The following is a 15,622-nucleotide window of genomic DNA, read 5'->3' on the forward strand; positions in this document are numbered from 1 at the left end:
AAAATGTTGAAATACTATAAATAAATTTGAAAATGATAGAAAATAAACAACCAATCAAGCACACAAAACCCCACCCACAAGGGCTACTAAGTAGCTAAGCAAGAGAGGGAAAACAAGCTACTCAAAGACACATAAAAATTCCTAAATGATCTAATGTCAAGGGACTAAAATCTAGAGGAACTAATATATTGTAAATGGTGTAGACAAACAACAAAAATCGGAGGTGAAAAATGCTGCAAAGGATAGGTGTGAAGCTCCAAAACCTAAGATGATAAAGGGGATCATAAGGGGGGAAAGGAAATGCCAAAATCTAAAGGGAGAAAAGGTAAATGAAACCTATCCAACAGTGATTCAAATTAATGGATCAAGCTCCAAAAATTAGTGGCTGAAAATGTTGAAAACCCTAGACTCCTCACTCAACAAATCTCTTCCTAACAATGTAGATGTGTACTCTAAACCCTAGGGGGATTTTTCCTTCCTCAAAGAGACAAATCAAGTGGAACCGAGCCTAAGGGAGAATGAAAATAGAGGTGAAGTACCCAAACCAGTCTATAGACAATATTCTTGGTAATTATGAAAAAAATTGGAAAAATTCTGGAAAATTCCAAAACGCTGGTACTCACCTGGAATAGTGGAAAACATAGTTTTTGGGCCAAATAGTGCGCTCTGGAATGCAGATCAGTGGCATAAAAGTGTGTTTTTCTTCTAGGGCTCTTGGTCAACATATCTCACACATTTTTTTTTGTCTCCTGCTCGACTAGTAGTTGTGACCTACGGAAAGAAACAGAAAACCATCAGAATCCGAAAATTTGATGAAAACTAGTTTAATACTATAAATAGAAATTGAGAGACTAAAAATAGTTGTAGAAAACCCTGAAATTTTCTAAAACTTTAGTCACCCAAGGTTGTTGTTATTATAGCAATGGAGTCATCATTTGTTAGTGTGAAATTTCTTGAAAGGTGTACAAAAAACACTTCACTTAAGTCACTAGGTGACAAGTGACTCTAACAACAAGTTGATGGTTGCTAGTGATTTAGATTTGCAATAAAAATGGAAAACTTGCAACAAAAAGTATAGAGGATCCAGAATAGAAAGAAATAGTAAAAATATCTAATGCAATAACACAAATGGAAAGACTTTAATTGAATAAATCCTTTATTAAAAACACTTGATGCAAGAGATCTACAGATGGGTCTGTAAGTCCCCCTTCGTGGGATGGGTCCTTTAATGTCCTTGATGCTTGAAAAAATGAACTCTCTCAATATGTGAAAAACCCAGACAAAATGTGGAGAATTCGAATGGGAACTCAAAATAAAAAAGGTGATAATTGTGACGACGATTATGATCATGGTCAAGAATGAACGAAAAACCCTCCTATTTATAACAAAGTATTGAGTTAATCTCGAAAATGGAGAATAAAATAATATTAACCAAATCAAGATCTAACTGGTTGGAATGCTTTATTATATTTATTGGAGAGGGAAAGGACATTTTAAATGGTTAAATATCTTTATTTAGAAATAATTAACAAATAAAGTGATTTATTAATTATTTCGCGAGAATTAAGAATGGTGTGCAATTGAAGTAATTATTAAATAGTGATTTAATAATTATTCCAATAATAGAAATAAGGAAAATTAAATAAATAATGACTTATTTAATTATTATAGGATTTAGTCAAATGTGACAAGGAATAATTATTTAAATAATGATTTAATAATTATTCCTAAAGATAATTAAATAAATAGGGATAACATGGTTAATAAGTGGGGCAAAAGGAACGCGAGACCTCTACCGATGGCAAGCCAAGGATTCGAACCCTCGCCACTCATTCACATCCGCAAGGTAATTCTGAGCTTCAGGCCTCGATACTTCACACAATGGGGCCAGATTTTGATGGTCCGCGGGTCGGATCCCACGCTGGGAGCGTGGAAAACGAAGCAGGGACTGCGAACGACGCCTTGTCTTCAGGCCACGGAGGTTCTTGTTTGGCATGCAACCCTCACCGTTCCGCTCGATTTCTCTTGCAATTACAGTGATTTTCTCGTTAACAACCGCAAAAATTTCTCAGGTCAGAAACCGGCAAACGCCATGCCTTCGCTCTCCCTCAAGGCCTCCCTGACGGAGCCTATGTCGAAATTTATGATATTTTGCAGGTAAAAGACAATGAAAAGGCCTAGAACGCGTGGAGCAATGGCATGAGGGGAAGAAGAGAAGAAACCTGGGATGCGGCAGTGTTGGGTTTTGCAGGTTTTCACACTGGTTCGGTTGTTGCAATCAAAGAAGGGGGACTGCATGATGCAGATCTGCTCCCTCTCTCAATGGATTGGCCCAAACATTGCAGATCCAGCCTGGATCTATCCGATCTGACCAATATTCGAGAACAGCCAGAACCCAAGCAGCAGATCGGTGGCAATGAGCATAGATCGAGCAGAGGGTTTGCAGACCTCGACATGCAAATGGAAGAACGACCCATTAAGAGGTCAGATCTGGAAGATTGTTTACAGCCAGAGCACACGGAAATTAGCAGCGACACCGGTTTAGGCAGATCAGGAATGCATCCAAAACCTAGGCTATAGGAAACAACAACTCGTTTTCATATTTTTATTAAAACCCCTGAGGGGAAATCCTGTTTAGTGTGGGTACATGCAGAAAGCATCATCATGCAGCTGAAACAGCAAATTCGGGCATTGACGGGATATCCTGTTCAAATCCAACATTTGGTCAGTGGTAGGTGGTCCCTCCAGGATAGTAGAACCCTGGAAAGCTATGAGATTAGTCCAGAAACAACCATTGTTTTAAACCTAAGGCTGAGAGGAGGGGCTCTGCCTCAGGGACAGCCAAGCTCCTCAGGAGGAGACAAGGGGAAAAAGACAGCACCTCAACATCAACCCAAGGGAGGCTCCTCCTACAAAAACATTTTACAGGGTAACAGAGATTCAGGGTCCTCTCCAGAATAAGGTGGATATACACCTAGGGCAAACTCCAGCCCTTAACTTTGATTCTACAGGGCTTGATGATTTCATTAAGTCCTATCAAACGCAGGCCCTAATCTGCCGTTTTAACAGTTTTTGGCCAAAACCAATGGATCTATTTCACTGGATTTTCACCAGTTGGACCATGGAATGTGATATACATTTATGCTCCAAGGGGTTTTTTATAGTTAGATTTGCATCCACGGAAGTCAGAGATACAATCATCAGTGCTGGGCCTTGGTTCTGGGGAACATCGGGGCTGTTCATGGCCCCATGGTTTCCAGATTTCGATCCAAACAAAATGACTGTATCCAAAGTGTCAGTCTGGGTCCGTCTATATAACCTTCCCCTTCACTTTTGGAGTGAACGAGTTTTGGAAGGAATTGGGAACAACATAGGGAAATATATCAAAACAGATCTGGAAAGGATTGATGAAAGGGTCTACACTTTTGCACGCATTTGTGTGGAAGTAGATCTAAGTAAAGGGCTGCCAGACAACATAAGGCTGATCTACAAACAACAAAATTGGCTGCAAGCACTAGACTATGAAAATATTTCTTTCATATGCAGGCTCTGCAGGCTGACAGGACACCTACAAAGCACATGTCCAGAAGCCAAGAAAGCAAACAGTAAAAAGAAGCAGAAAGGGAAGCAGAGGAAAGGATGGCAATTTCCCCCCCTGACTCAGAGGACGAAGAATCAGAAGCAGAAGAGGAAGATACCCCCGCAGAGAATGTTGAGGTATCCCAAGAAATGGAGACTCAGAAGGAAACCACATCAGATAACAAGGCTTCACAGCTCCACCCAAATCAGGCAGAGAAGGCAAGCGAGGATCAGAGTATGGGAGGGATCAAACGGCATCACCACTCAGATACTTCAGACTCAGACAAGGAAACAACCTCACAGAAAGCAGAAACACAGTTAGTCATAGCTTCGATCGAGCCCACTCAAGGAGAGTGGCGCAAGGTCGAAAAGAAAAAGGGGAGAAAAACTTGAAGTGTGAGTATTTTACTCACTACTGGAATCCAGTTTTTTTGCCTCCTTCTCCTTTCTTCTCTCTTTTCCTTTTTTCTTCTTCTAAATGCACGTTAGTTTTGTAACGTTGCGTGGGGTGCAAAAGCACTCGAGCCCAATGGGCAACTTATGGAAATGCTTCAATGCATCTGCTTATGTAACTTTTCATTTTTTAAATAAAAGGTTACTGATTTTTCAGTGGAAAAAAATTAAATAAATAGTGATTTATCTAATTATTCTCATGGGTTTAAATCATAAAATAATTTAATAAAATTGGTTTACTAAATTATTTTCCATAGCGAAAGTGATTTTACTATGGTAAAATTAAATCTACATGGTGTATTTCGATCCACCTAGTTAGAAGTGGCTAGGTGATCATTTTTTGGTGATAACAAAGTTTATTCGATACCTCATGAGTTGAATTACATCGTATTAACTTAACGAATTATGAATATGCTAAGACACTTATAGCATGCTTAGATTGTGCATTACATGTGTAAACTGCCTTCTTTGTTGCATCTGTTGGAATGGCATTGAGAAATTTATATTTGGTGTTTACTATTTCGCAAACTTCTTCTCCCAAGGAAATGAGATATGTCTCCATCATTATCTTCCAAAATGCATAATTGGTTCCATCAGACATAGGGGGCTTCCCCACTACTCTGGTAGTGGCCATTTCTTCTTGATCTTCAACCTTCCAATAGTTAGCTTCTTTTAAAGGCACATATTCTGATATCATTTGTTGGCCCAAAAGTCACATTGAGTGGGGGGTTGAATCAATGTGAGATCAATTTCAAAATTTCACAATATTTTCTTAATTACAAAACCATATCCATATAGAAATGAACCATAAACATTATGTAATTAGTTATAAAAGTGCATCAATGTATAAGAAATGTAACAAGAAGGCATCACATCACAAGGAGACACAATTGTTTTTAGGTGGAAACCCATATGGGAGAAAACCACCAATATTCTTCTTCTTAATCTTCAATTCTTTACATCAATTTGCAAACCTTGACCTATTGGGGGAAACTACCCTAAAAAATGTAAGTTGCCACTTGTGGTAGAATACAACCTTATTGAGGCACCAACCTTGGAAGTTACAAGTAGTTGTTGATTGTAGGCTACAACCTAATTGAGGCTCCAACCTTTGTGATGAGTGGGCTCCAATCTCCTTCTTCAACTTCTTTGTGAATTTATTTCATCTCATTTTCAAACTACATCCACTAACATCATATATGACGAAATTATAATAAATATCATAATCTGCATAACACTATCACCATCACAATCTATACCTTGATCTTAACCTGCACAAATTGCCAATCCCACAATCATTGTCACTGCAAACTATAAGAATTATCCTTGACAAAATCATTATCAGTACAAATAAAATCCACTATTGTGGGTTTTCATGTTGCTATCCATTATTTGCATCAACTAGTTCTTAAAACTGGTAAGTCAAACCCCTTCTCAGAACTTGTATATTTCATGTATCCAAAACACCTATAATATGCTCATATTTTTTTGAAACAAACACAGGAGATCTTGGCCATCAAATAGGAGTCAAAAGAACATCAACCCCTCTAGTTACATTCATCTCTAAAACCTAATCGTCCAACTTCTTCCATAACTAAATTTGGATAAATAATGGCTCCAAAGACATCAAAATAACCATATGTAACTATATAATTAGTTAAATGTTCTACAAATAGGTATTTTTGGTGCAACCTTCAAATGTATTGATGAATTTCAACACCTGTCATCGAATAATATAAAACATGAAAAATAATAGAAAGTAAAAAAAAAATTGACCTATTCACCATCGAGGGTTGAACCCATGACTAACCATAAATAGTGCACACACTCTACCAACTCTATTCCCTAGTGTGACTTTCTATGTATGTGGCACCACTTTTATTTAACATAACATCACTGCATTTACCATCCTGAGTCCGTCCACCAAGGCAACCCAATCCTATGTGGATACATCAGTCACATCACAATAGAATCATCGTGACACAAGCTAATCCAAGACGATCCAAAAAGGCTCAAAAATTAAACTCGTCAAATGTAAGTAAATCCATCACCAAGTAGTAGATCTCGTCGATATGATTCTAGTGGCATGAACAACACCTCGATCTAAGTTCATATGACAAAGCTATGCTCATATTAAGTTTGTCACAAACAATCAAAAAATTGTGTGCGAGTGGGACCCACAAGGTGCCACGTGGCATTCACATAGGCTACCACATTGCAACCCAGTCATGAGGTACATTCAGTAGATGGGGGACCCACAATTGATGTGGAATAATAATTGGATGACATGTTAGAGTACAAGGCACCTAGTTGGAAGTGAGGTGAACCAATCCAAGGACACCACATGGCAGCGCTTGATTAACTTGGTTGCTTCAAAACTAAAAAAAATATCATTTGGGTGGAAAATTCAAGGGTTAAACACCCAACCTCGTCGGTGTCGCCCCCAACCATATTTCATTTTTCCAACAAACTCCGTTGATAAATATGGATGGTGGAGTATATTTAAACATAGGGCTTGTTATTATAATTAAATAAAGGACCAGTGACCTGTGAGTTTGACTCCGGTACCACTGTCCAAACCCCAAAAAACAAAACTATTATATACAACATGCCTAACGACCATGCCACATATTGAAACTCACTATAACCAATTGCCAAAAGTGGGAGCCTATAGGGTTTGACCACAGGCCTCCCACAAAACATTATTTCCTCTTGCCAATGGACCAACCAGGTGGGACATTGTAATGTCCACTCGGTACAAATCATCTAAAGCCTAGGACTTGACATTCGGGGGAGCCCACGTAGCATGCGATGGAACAAAGAATGGTACTCAATGCATGGGGAATGAGGCTCACCCTAGGCATGGTTTTCAAGGAAGATTCCTAGGGTATATTCTAAGGAATATTTTGTAGGAATATTCCTAGAATAATCTAAAATATTGTGGCATCTTGAAGATTATAGAAATAAAGTTCGTATTTTCCATAGTAGAATGCCAAACTTGTCGAAATTTTGAATACCAAAGAGGATACATCATCAGGACAATGTATCTTGATGATGGATCCTCTTTAGGATTCAAAACGTCGACAAGTCTGGCATTCTATTATGGAAAATTCGAACTCTATTTCTACAAAAGAATACCACAGGAATCTAAAATCTAATACATCTTGAATATTCTTTGAGGGGTCAAGATGTGAAAGTGAAAGTACCATATGAATCTTATAGTCATTTTTCACGAAATTTCAAGATGAATCCATTGGTGCAATTAAAACCAGGATTTGAGCAACGCATTTTTGGGTTATCTATATAAGTGAGGTATTTCCATGTATTTTTCCATGTATTTGCCTTTATTTTGCTAAGATAACATAGAGGCCTCTCCACTTTGAAGCTAACCCCAAAGACATAGTTCACACATTGTAAGTGAGCTCCATTAACAAATCTTGATGCATTGTCTATATTGCCTTCTTTATGTGCTGTTTCTTCATGGATGTTGAATTTATGGTATTTCCATTCTCTTTAAGAAATAATCTTTAATACTAGAGAAAATATATCTAATCACGTTGATATTAGAGTAGTCTTCTTTGATGTGAATTGTGAGTGGATGATTATGAGGGAAAAACTCAAAGAGGGTGAAGGAAAACTCAAGCCTTTTAACCCCGAGATTAGATATGCAACACGAAGAAAGAAAATGGAGGATAATGACATGCACATAGAAAATGAACAAGCTTTCCACAAGGCCTTCTCCCAAATGGCAGATCATGTGGAAAAGTTTCTTGTAGATTATTAAACAAGAATGGAAAAAGAAGGAAAGAAATAGGGAGATCTAGAAAATGTTAATACATCAGTGCACTAAGGAGGTGGGGGAGAACTTCCTAAATCTCCATCTTCAAGTTCAAGATCTTCCTCTTCCCCTCATTTTCATCATTCAAATAGTCAGAAGAAAAATGCTTCTAAAAAGCCATTTTTAAAGATAGATGTGAAATTTGATTTTCCCATGTTTAGTGGAGAAACTAATGCAGAAAATATAAAAAATTGGATTGGATAGATCTAAGTCTACTTCAATATATAACAAATCGAAGAGGACGAAGAAAAGATTAAATTGGCATATCTTCGATTATAAGGAACAACTCTTGTATGGTGGGAGAGAAAACTTAAAAAAGGTAGTCAACATAATGGTAAAATCCTTTCATCATGGTCTGAATTTATTTTTGCATTAAGAAGGACATTTTATGCATTGGGTTATAGGAAACAAATGGTGATGGAATGGAAAAAGTTTAGACAGGGCAAAGGTTAGAATGTTCAAAGTTTTACAGAAGGGTTTAGGAAGCAAGCATTGACATTGAATATATCTTTAGACTCACTAGAAACTTTGATGAAATACATTGGCACTTTACACAATTATCTTCATCATTCATTGTTGTTGTTTGATCCCACTAATCTAGATGAAGCTAGTGTGAAAGAAATTCATATTGAAAACATGGGAAAGCATGTACAAGAAGATCATGCAAAGAAGTCTCCATCCAAGCCTATAAATGATAAGTTAAAAGGAAAAGGAATGGGAAGGAATACAATGAAAAAAAACAAGAAGAAGGAAATCCCTCTTGCACTCATTGCAGGAAAGTTGGGCATGATGAGGAGCATTGTTGGAAGCTACATCTAGAAATAAAGCCTAAGAAGTTTGGTGGAAAATAGAAGTAGAAGAAAGTTATTCTAGCACAAAAATAACTAGATTTCAATTCTAGTGATGACATGAAAATAAAAACCATTGGAGTACAAGGTAAACGTTACTTTCATTCTATTTAAACTTGTAAAAGTAAAGCTCATGATGATGAAAGAAAAATAAATGAATTGTTTCATAGAAGAGTTGTATCCAAGCACACAAAAGTAGATACATTGTTTGATCTATGTTCTCAAGTTAGTTTGATCTTAGAAACAATTATTAAGAAGTTAGGATTAGAGACGATACCTCATCTAAAACCCTATCTTGTTGGTTGGGTGTGAGATATGCAAAACTCAATGTCACTAAGCAATGTAGGGTTATATTTTCTATTGCTTCAAAGTTGATAGATGAGGCCGCTTTAGATATTATCCCATTTGACATATGTGGTATAGTATTGGGAATCCCATACTTATATGATAGGTAGGCAGTCTTTTTTAGGCAGGAGAACAAGTACCATTTCACCAAATATGGGGTGGAATATATTGTTGGAGCTCATCGCATGAAGATAAATTCAACCCGTGTCAATGTAGGATAGATGGAGAGACTCATCAACTCTTGCAAGAAGTGTATGATTATGGTTATGAGGAAAAAATATGTTGAGGAATCTAATTTTTCAAATTTTGTGAACCCTCTCACAAGAAATAAATGTTTGATATTGTTTCTAAATATGATGAGTTTTTCAAGGACCGGGTGGGTTGCCTCCCAAGAGGGAAATTCAACATGAGATCCATCTTCAACAATATGCCCCTCTTCCAAATGTGGGAATGTACAAGATTTCAATGATGTAAATGGAGGAAATCAAGAAGCAGGCACAAGACTTGTTGGACCAAGGAGTCAACATACCTAGCTCATCCCCATGTGGTTCACCAATTATGTTGGTGCTGAAGAAATATGGCACATGCAAAATGTGCATAGATTATTAGGCTTTCAACAAGATAATGATGAAAAACCTCTATCCTCTTCCTCATATAGATGACTTGATTGATCAATTGAAGAATGTTGTTTATTTCACTAAGTTGGATTTGCGCAGTGACTACCATCAGATCAACATTACAGAAAAATGATATATGGAAAACTTCTTTCAAAACCAAGCAAGGACTATTTGAGTGGTTGGTAATGCCATGTAGTATTTTAAATTCCCTAGCTACATTCATTTGTGTAATGAATGATGTATTTTGACCATTTTTAGATGAGTTTGTGCTTTCATATCTAGATGATGTTCTTGTTTAGAAAAACATGGGATGATCATGTAATACATGACAAGAAAGTACTAGATATTTTTCAGAAGGAGAAATTGCATGTAAAGTTTTCCAAATGTGAATTTGGAAAAATATATTTGGCATATTTGGGTCATATTGTTGGAGGAGGTCAACTGAAGATTTATCCTTCTAAATTTGATGTAATTATAAAATAACCTAAATCTGCAAATGTGAAAGAAGTGAGAATCCTTTTGGAAGTATTTCAATACTGAAGAAGATTCATAACTAAATTCTCAATCATTGCATTTCCTTTGCATGCTTTGACTAGTGTAAATAAGGTCTTTCAATGGGGAAGAAATAAACAAAAGTATTTCGACACATTAAAGGAAAATATTAGCACATGTTAGTATTATCCTTGCCATGCCTTTAGTAACCATTCAAGATTGAGACAGATGCTAGTGCATATGCCATGGTTGTAGTATTGATGCAACATCATAAACCTGTTTTTTACCACACTGAGACTTTGTCTCTATTGTTAACTATCCCACATAAGACAAAGAGTTGTATGCCTTGGTTCAAATTGTTAAGAAATGGAAGCATTACTTTATAGGAAAGGAGACAATCATAGATATAGACCATCAACCCTTAAATATCTCCTATCACAATCCAAGTTGCAACAAGCTTGTCACTTCAAGTGGATGGCACTCCAATAGTTCCATTTGGTGATTAATTACAAGAAGGGTATAAGTAACAACGTGGTAGATATGCTTTCTTGACCTATTTCTACATCTATTGTTTTGAATAATGCTTCATTTGAATAATGCTTCTTTCGAATAATCCTTCTTTATTTCGTGATAACTATGTTGAACAATATGCTATTGATGAAGATTTTAAATATATTTATGAGAGGCTAACCCATGGATCACAGGTGGAGAACTATCATTTGCAAGGCAAGTTTCTCTACCATATTGGCAAGATATGTATTCCTACAAGTGAAAGAGTCCATGTAATTTGAGAAGCTGACACTTCTCTTGTGTTTAGTCACCTTGGGGTAGGAAAAACCTTGGCTTATTTGAAAAGGTTTTGTTATTGGCCATGGATGAAATAAATTGTAATCAAGTATGTAAATGGGTGTGTGATGTGCTCTATTTGTAAACCCACTAATAGAAAATTGGGGTTGTACACACTACTCCATGTTCCTTCTCATCCTTGGGAGATTGTATCCATAGATTTTGTAGTGGGGTTTCCTTTGTCAAAAAAAGGTCAAGGCTACTCTTATGTAGTAGAGGATATGTTTAGCAAGATGTGTGTCTTGATGCCATGTATAAAGAAGATTATTACTGAGCAAACTAATAAAAAAAAATTCAACGTGTATTGGTCCATTTTGGACTACACACACCCATTGTCTCGGATCGAGATTCTAGATTACTTGGGGACTTTTGGACAAGCTTGTGGAGAATGATGGAAACCAAGCTAAAGAGGAGTATGGATTTCCATCCACAGAATAACATACATATAGAGGTTGTCAATAAAATGATAATTCATTTTCTCCAAGGGTATTGCAACAAACATCCTAAGTTGTGGGATGAACATATACATTATGTTCAACGTGCATACAATATGGATTTTCACTCTTCTACTCAAATTTCACCATTTGAGACATGTTTTGGGTACCTTCAAAATTCAACCTTAGACTTGGTCTTTGGGAAAGATGAGGATTCCAATGAAGGAAGTGATGAATATATTAATCGCAAGTTCATTCAAAGGATCCAAATGATACATAAAGAAATGCAAGAACATTTGGAGAAGAGTTAGACATAATATAAAGGTTGAAATGACAAGCACAATGTTGATTATTAGTTCCAGGTTGGAGAACGAATATGGATTCACATCAACAAGGATAGATTAAAGGGAGATGGAAAAAAGTTGAAACCAAACATATATGGTCCATTCACCACCTTAGAAAATATGAGGACAAATGCTTATCACCTTGATCTTCAAACTTATATGTAAATGTATTCCGTCAAAAATGTAGAGAACTTGAAACTTTATGAACCTCCCATGATCATGGATCCAGAGGAGAGTGTTTAAGTTCCATTAGTGGATGATTTTGCTTCATATTACTTGGTCAAGTTGCTGAAGACATCATCCTAGACAAAAGAACTAGGAATTCATGATGGGGAGATGTGGAGTGCCTTCAAGTGGGTTTCAAAGGAATTCATCCTAGCAAGGCATGGAGGATTAAAAAGGAGAAATTGAGGGAGAAACTTCCTCACATTAGGGGAATTTTGAGGCCTAAAATGGGCCTCCTAAGAAAAATTTACAACCAAAATAAACTTTATAAGAACCAATAGGATTCAAGATGATGATGTCAACCATGGGGGATGATTCACCATTTTTGGAGTAAAAAAGTAGAAGCTTTAAAAAATAATAAAATAATAAAACTACTTGTTCAACTCATATTTTAAACTTATCTCCCTAAGGTTTTACTTAAAGTTTTAGTGGGAATTCTAGTTGGATGAAAAATTTGATTCCTCATCCAAGAAGTACACATATTGCATACTTTCAATGGGCCCTGCTACATGAAAAATTAGAAATACATGAAAAAATGTGATTGCAATCACATTTTTCATGTAGCAGGGTTCATTTTTCATGTAGCAGGGTTCATCGAAAGTATGCAACATGGGTACTACTTGGATGAGGAATCAAATTATGCATCCAACAAGTGTTTTTGTTTGAAATTTGTGTAAACCCATAGGGAGATAAGTTGAAAATACGAGTTGAAAAAGTAGTTTTTTTATTTTTCCCTCTGAAATTTGATGATGTAATCTAATATTATTTTATTATTTCCACTATTATTTTATAATTTCCATAGGAGGCCCATTTTAGACCTCAAAAATCCCCTAATGCCTACCTTTTGATTGATAAGGCTTTTGGAGACCAAAATCTTCTTTGTGGGGAGGATTGATCCAGGAAGATCCAGATGGGCTCAAAATTTGAAGTCCTCAAATCTCAGCAAAACCAACACCAAGTTCTAGATATCATCAAGATGATTCCAATAGTGGGAACGAAACCTTAATTTGATTACGCATGACAAAGTTATGCTCATCTAAATTTTGGCACAAACAAACAAAAATTTGTGTAGGTGGGGCCCATAAGGTGCCATGTGGCACTCCCATAGGCTACCACATGGAAACCTAGTCACTACGTACAGTCAGCAGATGGGGGACCCACAACTGATGTGGCATAGTGATGGGATCATGAAATGTCAGAGTACGAGGCACCTAGTTGGCAGTGAGGTGGACCAATTCGAGGCCGCCACATGGAAATACCTGATTGACTCAGTTGTTTCAACAATAACAAAATATTGTTTGGATGGACAAGTTGAGGGTCGAACACCCGACTTCGTCAATGTCGTTGCACCAACAAACTCTGTTGATAAATATGGACAAAAATATATATTTAAACAAAGGGCTTGTTATTATATTTAAAAAAGAACAGGAGGCTTGCAGGTTTGAGCCTGAGACCGTCGTCCAAACCCAAAAAAACAAAACTATTATATACAACATGCCCAATAATTATGCCACATATTAAAACTCATTATAACCAATTGATAAAAGTGGGAGCCTACAAGGTTTAACCCTGGGCCTCCCACGAAACATTATTGCCACTTATCAACAAACAAACCAAGTGGGACATTGTAATGTCCATCTGATACAAATCATTTAAAACCAATGCCTTGGTAGTCAGGCGAGCCCACACAACATGTGATAGAATATTCCTAGAATATTCTCAACTATTGTGGCACCTTGAAGATTCCTAGAGGGGTATAAAGGCGAAAGTGACAGAACCATAGGAAGTTTATAGTCATTTTTCACAAAATTTCAAGATGAATCCACTGGTGCAATCAAAATTAGGATTTGAGCAACGCATTTTTGGGTTATTTCTAGAAACGAGGTATTCCCATGTATTTTTCCATGTATTTTCCATTATTTTTTTGAGATAATATAGAGGCCTCTCCACTTTGAAGCTAGCCCCAAAGACATAGCTCACACATTGTGAGTGAGATCCATTAACAAATCTTTATGCATTGTCTATATTGCCTTGTTTATGTGTTGTTTCTTCATGGATGTTTCATTTATGGTATTTTCATGCTCTTTAAGAAATTATTTTTAACATCACTAATGAAAATGTCCCAGATCATGCTTATACGAGAGAAGTATTATTTAATGTGAATTGAGAGTGGATGATTACGAGGGCAAAACTCAAAGAGGGTGAAGGAAAACTCAATTCTTTTAACCCAGAGATTAGACATGCAACACGAAGAAAGAAAATGGAGGATAATGACATGCGCATAGAAAATGAAAAAGCTTTCAACAAGGCCTTATCCTAGATGGTAGATCACATGGAAAAGTTGTTTGCAGATTATGAAACAAGAATGGAAAAAGAAGGAAAGAAATAGGGAGATCTAGTAGATGATAATGCATCCATGTTGTTATCACATTAAATTTGTTTTAAAAAAATTGAGAAAAAGATGACAATTTCAATTTCAACATTTTAGTTGCAATAAACAAGGAAATCATCAATAGAGGGGCTATCAATGCTTTAATGTCCAGATAATGTTTTCTAAATAAATTCGCTAACAACGTGCTTATAAATGTTTTTCTGTAAAAAGGGCCAGATTTCAACCTAAAAGAGGTTCGAGGTTACCTTACAAGTTTTACCGCAACCGAGTTTCATCTAAGTGATAACAAGTGCACTAAGGAGGTGGAGGAAAATTTCTGAATCTCTATCTTCAAGTTCAAGGTCTTCCTCTTCCCCTCATTTTCATCATTCAAATAGTCATTAGAAAAATGCTTCTAAAAAGCCATTTTTAAAGATAGATGTGAAATTTGATTTTCCCATGTTTAGTGGAGAAACTAATGTAGAAAAGCTAAACAATTGGATTAGACAGATCTAAGTCTACTTCCATATACAATAGATCGAAGAGGACGAAGAAAAGATTCAATTGGCATATCTTCGACTATAAGGCACAAATCTTGTATGATGGGAGAGAAAACTTCAAAAGGTAGTCAACATAATGGTAAACTCCTTTCATCATGGTCTGAATTTGTGTTTGGATTAAGAAGACAAATTTACCCTTTGGGCTATAGGAAAAAAATTGTGATGGAATGGAAAAAGTTTAGACAGGGAAAAGGTTAGAATGTTCAAAGTTTTACAGAAGAGTTTAGGAAACAAGCATTGGAATTGAATATTCCTTTAGACTCATTAGAACTTTTAGAAAATACATTGGCACTTTACACAATGATCTTCATCATTCATTGTTGTTGTTTGATCCCACTATTCTAGATAAGCCTAGTGTGAAATAAATTCATCTTGAAAACATGGAAAAGCATGGACAAGAAGGTCATGCAAAGAAGCCTCCATCCAAGCCTTAGAACAACACATTCAGAGGAAAAGGAAAGGGAAAGAAGACAACAACAACAAATAAAGAAGAAGGAAATCCCTCTTGCGCTCATTGAAGGAAAGATGGGCATGATAAAGAGCGATGTTGGAAGCTACATCCATAATTAAAGCCTAAGAAGTTTAGTGGAAAAGGGAAGCAACAAAAAGTTTGTTTGTAGCAACAAAAATACCTAGATTTTCAATTCTAGTGATGAGATGCAAATAACAA

This window comes from Pinus tabuliformis, chromosome 7 (assembly GCF_031772625.1).
Source record: "Pinus tabuliformis cultivar Carrire ecotype Pingquan chromosome 7, CPIR1, whole genome shotgun sequence".
Classification (NCBI taxonomy): Eukaryota; Viridiplantae; Streptophyta; class Pinopsida; order Pinales; family Pinaceae; genus Pinus; species Pinus tabuliformis.